Source organism: Cupressus sempervirens, chromosome 3, assembly GCF_028749045.1.
Source record: "Cupressus sempervirens isolate cs-2001-9-10 chromosome 3, ASM2874904v1, whole genome shotgun sequence".
NCBI lineage: Eukaryota > Viridiplantae > Streptophyta > Pinopsida > Cupressales > Cupressaceae > Cupressus > Cupressus sempervirens.
In genome coordinates this window covers 937,683,965-937,699,277 of record NC_143120.1, presented here as the reverse complement: position 1 = coordinate 937,699,277, position 15,313 = coordinate 937,683,965, and positions in this window count along the sequence as shown.

The following is a 15,313-nucleotide window of genomic DNA, read 5'->3' as shown; positions in this document are numbered from 1 at the left end:
TCATTTGGGTAATGGGTTTAATTCTTCTAGCCAAGGCTTTGAGTATAATTTTGTAAGAGGTATTAAGCAAGGTAATGGGTCTCCAACCAGCTATTGAATCTTGTTCTTTTCCTTCAGTAATTAATAACTAGACTTAAAGTTTCGATTTCAACTCTTTGGAGATAAACATAATAAAAATCTTTAGAAATGTAGGACCACAGAGGACGATAGAATTCAACAAGAAGGCCATCCATCCCGATGCTCTTGTCAATAGCCATACTAAAAGGGGCTTCATCAATTTCTTTAATAGAAAGAGACCTATCAAGAAAGTTACTGTACTCTTCATTAATCTTGCAAAGAATACAGCTTGCCACACTTTCCTCAACAAGATAATTAAAGGATCATCTGCTGATTCATCTATAAAAAGTTGTTTATAATAATTGAAAAAGGTTTGCATGATGCCTAATTGATTAGAAAGTGGAGTTTCATGAGCAGATTCGATAACAGCAATTTGATCTTTTTTGTGTTTATGGATCTGTGCAAGTTTACCTGTACAGATTGTTGAAGAGAGAGATTGTGGAGGGTGGCCAGAAGAAGAGAGTGACCTTAGACCATTTAAAGACTTTTTAGGCCTCCTTCATTTAGCAATAGCTCTTTGACCATAATCACCTAAGAAAGAGGAGAAATCCCATCTATCTTGTAGGCGTTTTAGTTCCGCATTCCAAGTGGCTAGAAAGCATTCCTCATAAAAAAATCATCAATCCATTCTTACCAGAAATGCTTTCTTATAAAAAATTACACTTACAAAATAATTCTTGAAAATTTGTTTTATGTATATTTATTTATTCAAAAGATTTCTTCACCTTTACCTAGATATAAAATGATGACTCCTGCTAGTAATTAATTAACTCATTCGTTCTAAGTAGTGTCAAGGGAATTCAAAGTTTTGGCTTAATAGCTCATTCGTAGCAGTAAGAATGTCCCTTTATTTGTGCTTGGGTCAATGAAATTTGGAAGCAATGCTAGAGAAAAAAAAATGATCTTCCTCCGTCTGATGATGCAATGTTGATCAGGATCTCCTCAGTCTGAACTTTGATATTCGTTGTCCAAGAACCAAATCCATCTGCTTGTTTATAGAAGACCGAAGACTTCTCCAAAACTTGTTAGGGTAAAGTTCTATGCTAGTGTAAGGAAAGTGTGGAATGGAAAAGCTTGGAAGGTTTTATTGAGAATTTTTTTGGAATATTAATTATTATTGGTCATTTCTCCCTAGAGCCAAACGCCCACCTACCACCTGATGACCAGCAAAACAGATAGAAACATAAATGCGGTGGGTGAATTTTCAAATTTAGAAATGAGGGAAAATATTTTGCAAATATAACAAAAGAAATGTTCTATTCATTCGAGCAATAGACAGAGACAGTGAGAAGAAGAGCTCAGAAGTTGCAGAGAGCAAAGAAAGTGATTAGCAGATCCATTTTATTGCAGGGATAGAGGAAGTTCATTTCATGCCTGTAGTTGCACGTGTTTCTCCTCTGATCATTTGGTAAGTTCATAGTTCATAGTGTATTGTTTCATTCGTCCTGTTGAAGTAATGATTGCTCCAAGCATTATTGTATGCAGCCATTAGAGCTGCAAGTTTGAGGTTTTATCAGTTTAAAGTTTAGGGTTATTTTAGAGTTTTTTTTGGTTGAAGCCGAATGCTCCCAGATCTTGTATTAGTTTGAATCAAAGTTAAATATAAAAAAAGCAAGAATACTTGAATCTATTTCTCTTTCCTTGTTCATTGCATTTGTGAAGTTTATTGTTGAATATTTCAAGCTTTGGGTCTCTGATTTTAATGGTGAACATATTCACATCATAAGCCTGCAATCGGTATTGGCTTTGGTAGAAGTCATTCTTTGCAGTGGCTACTGAGTTCACTCGGTGCCTTCTTCTACTGAGTTCCACTCTCTTGTGCCTACTGAGTTGCTCTTCAAATGAGCTCACTCGGTATCCAGTGTCTACCAAGTTTTTTCATTAACTGAGCTCACTCGGTATGCAGTGTCTACCGAGTTTTTTCATTTATCGAGCTCACTCGGTAACCTTTGGTTATCGAGCTCACTCAGTAACCTTTGGTTATCGAGTTTTTTATCCTTCATTTATCGAGCCCACTTAGTAAACTCTCCTGCCACCTATTTTTTTTGGTTACCGAGCAAATTTTGTCACTCCGTAATAGTTGTTACCGAGCAAATTTTTAGGTTTAGGGTTGTGAGTTTTTTGAAGTTGTATTAATATTTCTCACATGGTATCAGAGCTTTGAGGCCCCACATCCACAGTGAGTTAGGGAATTTTGTTTTCTTGGGATATTTGGAAATGACAGGAGATGCAAGAAAGATATGGTAGTAACCACCATCATTCAATGGGAAAAATTATGATACATGGGCAAAGAAGATGAAAACCATTATGGTTGCAAATGATTTGTGGGAGTTTGTGGTCAATGGATTCAATGATGTGACTAATCCAACTCAATTTGCTGCCCTCATAAATGCACAAAAGACTCATTTGAAAGAGTTGAGGAGGAAAGATGCAAAGGCATTAAGTCTTATTGAAGCAGCAATGACAGAGATAGTATTCCCCAAGATTGCAGCAGCAAATTATGCAAAGGAAGCTTGCGATATTCTTGAGACGAACTTCAAGGGGACTGATAAAGTCCATACTATAAAGCTACAGAACATCAGGAGGGAATTCAAGAACCTTCAAATGAAGGAGAATGAATCAGTTGTAGACTTTAGTTCAAGGACCTCCAATGTGATTAACCAACTGAAGTCAAATGGAGAAGACTATCAAAAGTAGAGGATAGTGGAAAGGATATTGAAAAGTTTACTTCATAAATATGACCATTTGGTCATGACCATAGAAGAGGCAAAAGACCTCACTATTTTGACAATGGATGAGTTGATGGGTTCTCTTCAAACCCATAAGCATAGGATCAATAGATCTACTTCTTCTACTTCCCAAGAGCAAGCATTCAAGGATCAGTCAAATCCAAGAGGAAGGGGGAGAGGAAGAAATGGCTCAGGTAAGAACTCTAGAGGTAGAGGCTGAGGAAATGGAGGACAAAGAAATGGTTTAGCAGAAAGCTCAGGAAGAGCATATGGAGCAAGTAGCTCACAAAATACTTCAAGAGGAGGTAAGAAAAACTACAACTCAAATAAGATTAATGTAGAATGCTACTACTATCATAAATATGGGCATTATGCAAGTGAATGCTGGAAGAAGCAAAATGATCAATCAGGACAAGCAAATGTGGCTGATGTGAATATGGGAAGTGGACCCAATGTTGCTGCCTTCATCATGTATAATGTTGGTTAAGAAGGAAGCCCTGAGGTTTGGTACCTCGACAATGGATGTAGCAACCACATGAGTGGTACTGAAGCCTTGTTTTCATTCATTGACAAGAGTTTCAAATCAAAAATTAAGATGGGTAACAATGGAACCCTACTAGTTGTGGGCAAAGGATCTATTATGGTTCGCACCAAGAAAGGTGAGAAAAGAGAAATAAAAAATGTGTGATTGAAGACTCTTCACGGTTGTGGCATCTTAGGTATGGTCATCTTGGCTATGCTGGTTTAAATTTATTGTCAAATAAAAGAATGGTAGAATGTTTTCCATGTATAGGAAATTCATGTGACAAGTGTGAGGCTTGTATTTTGGGTAAGAAACATAGGCTTCCCTTTAATTTTGGAAATTCTAGGAGGGCTAGATATCCATTAGAGTTAGTGCATACTGACCTAGTCAGTCCTATGCAAGTTACTTCCATTGGGGGGAGTACTTATTTCATGACATTCATTGATGATTTTAGTCGTAGGACATGGGTGTATTTCTTAAAGAATAAATATGAAGCATTTGAAAAATTTGTAGAATTTAAAGCTCAGGTTGAAAGAGAATGTGGACACTATATTAAGGTCCTAAGATTAGATAGAGGAGGGGAGTATACCTCCAATTCTTTTGTAAATTTTTGTAGGAAACATGGCATAAAGAAAGAGCTCACAGCCAGCTATACATTACAGCAAAATGGAGTGGTTGAAAGAAAGAACAGGACCATTGTTGAAATGGCAAGGAGCATGATGAAAGAGAAAAGTCTCCCAACTGAATTTTGGGGAGAGGCTATGGCAACAACAATTTACCTAATTAATAGGTGTCCTACAAAGGCTGTTCGTGACAAAATTCCAATGGAAGCATGGTCACGAAGAAGATGGACAGTTGAACACCTGAAGGTGTTTGGATGTGTAGCATATGCACATGTTCCTAAAGAGCAAAGGCAAAAATTGGATGATAAAGGTGTGAAGTGCATCTTCATAGGGTACAGCTCAGAATCAAAGGCATACAGATTGTATGACCCATTGAACAAAAAGATGACTCTCTCAAGAGATGTGGAATTTCTTGAAAATCAATCTTGGTATGGTCTAACTGATGAGTCACCGAGCACTTCAAGTAAAGTGCCAATTATAAGTGAAGAGGATGCTAATGAACAACAAGAAGAAGGAGTAGATAGAAGAAAAGGTAAGCAGCCTCAGTCATTACCAAGCTCCTCTAGGCATGATCGAGTGTCAGTGCCAAGCAACAACAGTGAAGATTCTAATCCCACACTCTCCTCCCTATTACCAAGAAAAACCAAGAGTCTTAGGGAGATATACCAAGATTAAAGGTATGAAGATTATGATGAGAGTGTTCATTTTGCATTATTTTCTCATAGCAATCCAATATATTTTGAAGAAGCTATTAAGGGGAAGAAATGGTGTAAGGCCATGGATGATGAGATAGATGCTATAGAAAGAAATGAGACATGGGAGCTAATTGATTTTCCTCCCAAGAAGTATGTGATTGGAGTGAAATGGGTCTATAAGACGAAATGAAATGCTCAAGGCAAGATTGATAGGCATAAGGCAAGGCTGGTAGTCAAGGGCTACAAACAGCAATATGGAAGATATTATGATGAGACCTATGCCCCAGTTGCAAGAGTGGAAACTATGTGTGCTATCATAACAATTGCAGCTCAGCACAAGTGGAAGGTATTTCAAATGGATGTGAAGCCCAACTTCCTTAATAATGTATTGAAAGAAGAAGTGTATGTGGAGCAGCCACCTAGTTATGAAGTTGCAGGTGAAGAGAAAAAAGTATATAGATTGAAGAGAGCTCTTTATGGGATCAAGCAAGCTCCAAGGGCATGGTACAGGAGGATTGACTCATATTTGATGAGCAATGGATTTAGCAAAAGCAATGGTGAGCCCACTCTTTACATCAAGGCAGTAGATGGTAATGTTTTGATTGTTGTCTTGTATGTAGATGATTTAATTTTTACTAGTAATGATAAGGCTCTAATCGGTGAGTTTGAAGAGGCCATGAAAGTGAATTTGAAATGATAGACTTAGGTCTCTTGAAATACTTTCTAGGCATAGAAGTAACACAAATGCATGATGGCATCTTCATCTCTCAAGAAAAGTATGTAGGGCAGATCTTGGAGAGATTCAAAATGCAAAATAGTAAGGCAGCTCCCACACCAAAAGCAATAGGTCTAAAGTTGAGCAAGGAAGACTCTAGCAAGAGAGTGGATCCAACATTATACAAGAGTATGGTTGGAAGTCTAATGTACTTGACTACAACTCAGCCAGACCTAATGCATGTAGTAAGTCTGATTTCTAGATTTATGGAAACACCAAAGGATTTCCATTGGCAAGTGGGAAAGAGGATCCTAAGGTATGTGAAAGGTACCAAGGGATTTGGAATTTTGTATACTGCAATTGATGATTTCAAGTTGGTGGATTATACTGATAGTGATTGGGCTGGAAGCTTAGATGATAGGAAGAGCACTTCCAGATATATGTTTCATATGGGATCAAGTGCAATTTCATGGGCATCCAAGAAGAAACCTATTGTTTCTCAATCTATAGTAGAGGCTGAATACATAGCAGAAAATGTAGTAGCATGTCAAGCAATTTGGCTAAGGAGGGTCTTGATAGATTTGAATGGAAGGCAAGAGGATGGAACCAAAATTTATTGTGACAACATCTCATCTATTGCATTGTCCAAGAATCCAGTCTTCCATGGGAGAAGTAAACACATAGAGATCAAATATCACTTCATCAGAGAGTTGGTGGAGAATTAGGATATCAAAATAGAATTTTGTAAGTCTGAGCAGCAACTAGCAGACATTTTTACCAAGCCATTAGGCGTTGGAACTTTTTTACACCTAAGAGAGAGTCTTGGTGTAGTTGATTTGGATCAGTAGTGATCCTTGTTTGTTTGGCTTGGGATAAAGGGGGAGTGTTGGAATATTAATTATTATTGGTCATTTCTCCTTGGAGCCAAATGCCCACCTACCACCTGACAACCAGCAGAATAGATAGAAACATAAATGCAGTGGGTGAATTTTCAAATTTAGAAATGAGGGGGAAAATATTTTGCAAATATAACAAAAGGAATGTTCTATTCATTCAAGCAGTAGACAGAGACAGTGAGAAGAAGAGCTCAGAAGTTGCAGAGAGCAGAGAAAGTGATCAGCATATCCAGTTTGTTGCAGGGACAAAGGAAGTTAATTTTGTGCCTATAGTTGCACGTGTTTCTCCTCTAATCATTCTATAAGTTCATAGTTCATAGTATATTGTTTCATTCATCCTGTTGAAGTAGTGATTACTCCAGGCATTATTGTATGCAACCATTAGAGCTGCAAGTTTGAAGTTTTATCAGTTTAAAGTTTAGGGTTATTTTAGCATATTTTTTGGTTGAAGTTGAATGCTCCTAGATCTTATATTAGTTTGAATCAAAGTTAAATAGAAAGCAAGAAGGCATACTTGAATCTATTTCTTTTCCCTTGTTCATTGACTTTGTGAAGTTTATTGTTAAATATTTCAAGCTTTGGTTCTCTGATTTTAATGGTGAATATATTCACGTCATAAGCCTGCAGTCAATATTGGCTTTGGTAGAAGTCATTCTTTGCAGTGGCTACCAAGTTCACTCGATGCCTTCTTCTACCGAGTTCCACTCTCTTGTGCCTACCGAGTTGCTCTTCAACTGAGCTCACTTGGTATCCAGTGTGTACCGAGTTTCTTCATTAACCAAGCTCACTCGGTATCCAGTGTCTACCGAGTTTCTTCATTTACCGAGCTCACTCGGTATCCTTTGGTTATCGAGTTTTTTATCCTTCATTTACCGAGCTCACTTAGTAAACTCTCCTACCACCTATTTTCTTTGGTTACCGAGCAAATTTTGTCACTCGATAATCGTTGTTACCGAGCAGATTTTTAGGTTTAGGGTTGTGAGTTTTTTGAAGTTGTATTAATATTTCTCACAAATTTGTTCCATGATAAATTACTAACTACAAATAGATAGATGATAGATCATATAGTCTGATCATATTTATATATATATTCACACAATCTAATAAATATTTACATAAATTTTGAAAACCTAATAGCTTTGGTTGATGTTAAATCATTTTCTTCTCTCAAATAATTCTCTTCCCTCCCATAAATCTTTATCACTGAATCAATGATATTCTCATTCTGTATAAATAAATAAATAAACTAATAAAGTTTGTGTATGTTGAAACCCTCAATTGCATTTTATCAAAAGAATACCTAAATATCAATATAGACCATTGATCACAGCAAAGTCAGACTTTCCATCAAATGAAACAAAAGTGTGAAACTCTTATGTTAAATAAAATTAATTCAAAACAGAACTCAAAGACAATTTTAAAAATGATGGATTTTTTTGTTTCATGCTCCATCAGAAATAAAAATATTTTCTACTTAGGTTAATCAAACATTTCCAGCCATCATAATAAAGTGAGTCTTTGATTGGCATGACAAAAATGAATAATTCAAAGGATCTTCTTTCTCAACAATAAACCTTAATAATTCTGATTTGCTGGACAATAAGACACTCAGATGTGTCCTATTTATTAGGTCTCATTTTTATTTTAAACCTGTGGGATTCTTTCTCATCATCAGAATCACATGCATCGGTCCAATGAATGACATCAATCTTTTTCATCACTGCACGGCTTCCTGCTTACTGAGCCTCCGACATCTTTGCTCTGTTGAGATCCTAATTTGGATAGTTTCCTACATGAAACAAATATAGTACCCTTTTCATTCATTTTCACGCAGAACCTCTGGTGAGGAGGTACCTCATGAGAGTCATCTTCAACATCTTACTTATATTTTTGTCCTACATACCACTTTACCTGCTTGTTGTTGATGCTCTCCCATACACACAAATAATGAACCAACCTCGCCACTATACCACCACAAAAAAAGAATAAACAAAAGAGAAAAATACCACATCAAAAGAAAGAAATTAATTAATCTAAAATTAAGTATTCTTCATTCACATGTATGCTGTTGCACATAAAGAATGAACTAACTTAGGCATTGTAGGGAAAAAAAAAAGAGTGCAAAATAAAAAATACTATCTTGATGTGGAAAAGAAAGAAAGAAAAAGATGAATCTAAAATTATGACTTTTTCGCTCACACGTCTTCTTCGCTCCTACTGAGAACTTCCAATTCTACAATATAAGGCTTCTGAGCACCTTCGCTTTGGTTAACCTTAACCTAGGTCATGAAAGCAAATAAAAGTGTGATAAGATAAGGGATAGATGATAGGAAAAATGTAGGGATGGAACAAAATAAATAGTCAAATGTGAATAGCTTAAACATTGCATACTTAGAAGTTTGATTCCTAGGTTAACGGTTTGATTCCTCAAAAGTGTAAAATAGTCAAAGTTGACTTACTTTTTATAAGGTGCTCTGTAAATGAAAATCATCAATATAGATTGTGGATAGGTGACTTACATAACTTTAATACTTCAAAATGATAGGTGAGAGAAATATTTTTCTTATTGACTTACCATATTTCATTATCCAATGTTACATAACTTTTACTAAACTTATGGCTTGAGAAGTCCCAATGTTTACATACATGATATTTATAATTCTCATTTTGTTTCTATAATCTCTCACAAAATATAACTCTTCAATCAAGTAAGAGATTTTTAGTCTCAATTCTAAAGGAGTTGATTATATCTCACCCTCTAATGTTGTTTACATATACATGATAGTTAAGATTTCCATGTTGTTTCTATAATCTTGCACTAGACATAAACTCTCCAATAAGGTATCTCATAGGAAACAAAGGTAAGAAATTGTTAGTTTCAATTTTATAAGAGTTGTCAAATATCTCAAGATTCAATGTTTTACATACATGACAATGAAGATTTTTCAATCGGTAAAGATAAGCCTTAGATCAAATAAGTGATCCCATGCTCAAGGAAAGTAGATAAGAGAAATGTTAATTTACCTTTTAGACAAACCAATAGTTTCAAGAGTTTTTTAAATAATTTTCTACTAAATTTATGACTTTTTAGAAACATGAAATTCAATATTATAAAAATATTTGCTCCAAATAAATCAAAAGCTTCCATTATCAAAGATTTGGTAAATCGTGATCTAATGGTTTTTATTAATTTCCACTAACCTCATGGCCAAGGTCAAAAAAGTGATTGGATGAAACTATATTGGTCAATTAAGGAAAAGTATAAGTTATCTTTTTTACTTCATTTTGTACAAAAATACATAATTTAAATTTGGAAAACGATACTCTTATAATATTATAATATAATTGATAAGAGATCTAATTGATTTGGTAGTAATGGTAATATTTATCATAATTTGATTAATACTATTTTAGATGAAACTATAACATAAAAATTCTAATATTTAATTTAAAAGACTAAAAAAAAAATTAAATCTATTGGTATTGAATTTGGATTTAAAGAACTATAATTTGAAATTCTATTCAGCTTTGGTTCGTTTTGTAAGAGATGAAATAATAAAGATTTTTTGGTTTGATTTATTTGATGGTTATTTTGGTATAATTAAGAATAGGTTGATGGTATTTTAATATTTCCAATGTTTAGCTAAATATATTAATATAAATTCACTATAAAACTAAATATATAGAAAAGAATTTGATAAACTTTTGTGTTATTAAATAAAATTAGAAGTTACCTATTTGTTCTACTAAATGTGATAACTTTTGGCACATGATTGCACCACCTATTTCATTCTTAAAAAGATATTTATTTGTTATTTACACATTAACATTTTTAATTATTTTAAAATTTGACATATGAAAAGTAAAATGTATATATATAATATAAAAATTGTGAAACTTGAATAGTAAATTTTAAAGAACAATTTTGATCATTTGAAATTAAAATTCAGGTAAGAATACATAAAGGTAATTTCACTTCTCTATACGTATGGATAGAAAGAAAAATGGTTACTTATTTTTTAGCAATCTTTTTATTTTTTATCGGTAAAAGGCTGAAGCCCTGTAGATTATAAAATTAAAGAATGGAGAAATAAAACCTCTAATCTTGCCCAAAACCCAAGGTCCTATACTATACAAAGAATAAAAGGGACTTACCCCAATTTCTCTACCTACTTGAAAGGTTGTCCATTCTTTCAAATACTCAAATGTGTATGTGTAGGATCATGGTGTGCCAAAAATTGGAGACTTGAAAAAAGTGGACTTCGAAAATGTTTAAAACAATTTCAAAATTTGCTCCGACTTTTTTCCACCCATCCTGATACCAAGGCAAAAAAATTTGGGCCACGACTTTTTGGCTATCTCATCATTTATTGGGTATCTGATATGAAATTGGATACCCAATACCTACAACATAAAACAAATAAAACAAAGAACAATTTTTGGCACTTTAGTTCTAGGTTTGTTTATTTGTTTGAGCTGCTCCATTTTCGATATCGGGTATAGGAACAAGTATCAGATAGAGGTAATCTTTTTTAAAAAATTTTTTTGATTTGAATGAATTTTAATGTAAATTAGTTAATTTAAATAATTTTTTTTTTTAAATTGGGTTTTTTAAATAGAAATTCTTGAAATTAAGATTTTTTTAATAGAAATTATGATTTACCATTTAGTAGGTATGGCTTACTCAAATGATGGCACTGAGCCAAGAAACAATGTTCACTCCACCAAACTATCTAGTAACCCCTAAATACTATCCACCAAATGATCCCCTGCCCCGTCAAAACTCTCCTCAAATCAGAGATTTGATATTTGAAAATCTTATCGAACTCGGGGTTTTGCAAGCCACATATAACAACATACCTACATTGGCTCCCATGTTATCCATGTTAAACACCATAGTGGGTAATATTCAAAAACTTACTAATGAAAAAAATGTTTCTCTTCTTTGGCATGACCAAATGCATGTCATGTTTGATGATGGGTTGGACTTTGATGAGGTTGCAACTCTAAATAAAACTAAGGATGATATAGTTAACCTTTTTGTATACCCAAAAACTGTTAAACTAGTAGAACGCACAAAACCCAAATTATCAATTAAATGGTGCACAAATGATGCTATGAGTGCAAACTTTTGGGGTCATTGGTGAATTGTTTTTGAAAAACCTCCACACAAAAATTTAGAAGTATCATTTTATTTCATTAAAAATTTGTATGCTGAATTTGTGTTGCACCCCAAGGTGAACTATTGGAGCATAAGGCCCAACATGGGTGTATGAGAAGGAGCTCCTTAGGATAAACCCTTTGCCTAGTGAAAGAAAGCTGGTACTTTGGTCCCCCCTGCTGATGTCACCCCCCCTCCTCATGTGAAACATTCTAATATCATTATAGAGGCTAAATCTTATACTATTAGAGCCATCCATAGATTGAGTAGCCTATTGATATCCCAGGCTAGGTTAGTGGTGTCTCCCCATGTTGATGATGTTGGCACAAGCTCATCATTGTTGGGCTCATCACATGTTTGTGTAGGTCCCATAGGTGAACTTTTTGAGTATTAGTTTGTATTTGACGAGGAGGATACATCAAATGCACATACAAAGACTACATACCTTGACATGAGAGAGGAGGGGCATGTAGAGGCATGAGATCCTGTTATATTGGTACTTGTATAATTTTTATTATTATGACATATGTGATTTAAAGTTAATATTTATAATAGACTAATTTTAATCAATACTAACTTATAAATGTATGTGATCTTCATTCATGTTTAGTTGATGACTAAGGAGGAGCTGAGACAAGTTGATGATGTCACACTCTCAGCTATTTCATTTTTCCTTGAGACATCTATAGTACATTATGTTGTGTTGTCATTGCTTTCTATTTGATATTGGAGCATATATGGTTTCTAATCGTTCTTTTCTCTTGCATGTATCACCTGTCAGTGGGGGTTGGAGTGCGGGCCTTAAGGCACAAACCATTGACAAGGGAAAGGTAATTAGGTTCTTTTAAAGTGATTAAATATCAATGCATTCTTGTAAAAATTTTATGGTAATAAAATTTAATTACATTCTTTATTGTACATGGTGTGGCTACTAGTGATGAGTCTAGGGAGATTCAATGTCACAGACCCTCTAGATTTCCATTCACAACGAAAGCCCCATTGTATGTATAAGTATCATTTATTTTTTTATTTCCATACAAAAATTCAAAATTGATTTCCATGATATTAACAACTCGGCTTTTGTATCTCATAGGAAACACGTAGTGCATAGGAGGCTAGACATCAAAGTTTTGTATCTTTTCTCACGCAACCATTATATCCAGAGGAGGAATTGACAAAGGTAATTTGTAGTTTGAATTCTTGATTATATGTTATAAATTTAGTATTCTATGAATTATAATGTTATAGTTTAAGTTGTAGATCCATCTAAAAAACATACTTGACATATACAGGCCACAATCAAAGAGGTTCAAGCATTGTCAAGGACATATAAGAGGACACATGATCAGTATAGGAGGTTTCTGAGAGAGGTATTTAAGATGAAAGTTTAATACTATAAATCCTCATTAAAAAAGGATCATTATGCATTTTAGTAATTCAATGTTAGATACATAGAATCATATAAATTTAGTAGTCTAACTTTGGGTTTTCCTTTTTTTTTTTTTTTTTTATGTTGGAGGGATTTGCTCCACCTAATGCAATGAAGAGGCTCCATTTTGATCATCAAAAAATAGCATAGGATAATATAGTTGTCATAGGATGTGTCATGAGTCATTTTCAGATGGCATATGCCACATTGTATACACAAACATTGATATTATAAACATTTCAATGGCATGATCGACCACATTATGTATATGGATCTATGTACTTTGATATATATTTGTATAATTTGTCTATGGATACATGTATGTATGTGTGTGTGTGTGTGTGTGTGTGTGTGTATAGTATTGTTAACCTTATTATGGATCATGTGTATTGTTCATGTTTATGGAATATCCTTCATTTTGATCATGTTTTTTATATTCGATTCAAATACAATAATTTTTGAAGAACATTTTCACAACCTTTACTATCAAATTTTGATGAAATATGTAATTTGAATTTATATCATATATGTTTAATTTTAAATGACTTTTGCAATCCATTAAGATTTCACTATGGTTCACCCACCCAAACACACATAGAGCACCTTGGAGACTCTTTAGTACAAGGTGGCTATGAATGTTGGAGGTTCTCCATGGTCAGAACAATGGTATCATTATGGTTCACCTACCCATCCAGAGTTAATGGCCCCTTTTGACCCACTCAAAAAAACCAAATAGGTCCCTAGGAATCCTAGGACCCCTAGGGACATATGTTGTCATTAAATTTATTGAAAGGGGTCATACATTATCCTATAACCCCTTTCAACCCATTTGAACAAACCAAATAAGTCCCTACGGGCATTAAGACCCCTAGGGACATACATTGTCATGAAATGCATCGAAAGGGGTCATAAGTTATCCTATGACCTCTTTCAACACATTCAAACAAACCAAATAGGTCACTAGGGGTCTTAGGGCCACTAGGAACATATGTTTTCATGAAATGATTTAAAAGGGGTCATAGGATAACCTTCACCCCAAACAAACAGACCAAATAGGTCCCTAGGGACCCCTAGAGAAATATGTTGTCATGAAATATATTGAAAGGGGTCATAGGTTATGCTATGACCCCTTTCGACCCATTCAAACAAACCAAATAGGCCATAGGGGTCATAGAACCCCTAAGGACTTGTGTTGTCATGAAATGTGTCGAAACCTATGACCCATTTTGACCCATTTGAACATACCAAATAGGTCCCTAGGGTTTTGAGGACCCCTAGGGACATATATTGTCATGAAATTCATTGAAAGGGGTCACAGGATAACATTTTATCCCTTTTGACCCATTCAAAGAAACCAAATAGATCCTTAGGGGTCCTAGGACACCTAGAGACATATGTTTCCATGAAATACATCCTTTTGACCCATTCAAACAAATCAAATAGGTCCATATGGTTCCTAAGAGTCCTAGTGACATAAGGTAATTGATGCAATGGGTCCAATAGGGTTGTGGGCTAGTGGACCCATTGCATTGTCACATGTGTTCCTAGGGATCCTAGTTATCTTAGGTACATAGGCTAATTGATGCTATGGATTGAATCGGGTTGCAGGAAAGCCCACAACCCTATTTGACCCATTGCATCGATTACCCTAGCCTATGACCTCATTACTATATAATAATAATAATATGATATAATACATTACTATATTATATAATAATAATATATAGCTATTTTTAAATATATTAATAGTATATTACTAGATTAAATAATAATCAAATATATTACTATACTATATTGAATAATAATAATCATATTTTAATATATCATAATAATAATAATAAATTACTATATTATATAATAATTCATGGCTATATATTAAATATAATAGTAATATATTACTAGATTATTATTAGTTATCCATGAGTTGCCATATTTTAAAACTTTTTCCTCAAATTTTTGAAGTCTTTCCTTTATCACTTCATGTACTCGTCATCATTCAAAGTGTTGCATATCCCAAAAGTCTCCCATTGCAATCCCTTCTTTTGAACCATTTTGAACCTCAATTGAAAGTAGTTCAAAGTAGTTCAACCAAAGGTTTTACACTATTGAGTTTGCTTGCAAGGATTGCGCACCCATCTGATAGAGTGTTCTTTTGAATCACTTTGAACCACTTTGAACCTCGATTCAAAGTAGTTCAAAGTCATTCAACGACAAAGTCATCTTGGTGAAATTGGTTTACAGTGTACAATGTACCATCATTTTTCAAGGCATCAATGGTTATCTCAGAGAGTGATGTTTGAAAGGATGTTTTTATTCCGAATGTAAAATCATCATTATGAGAAAAAGTGGAAAATCTATGGACGATAAAGAGATTGGATGTTGCAATAAAGATAATCATTATTGGTATAGCTGAATAGGGGAATTT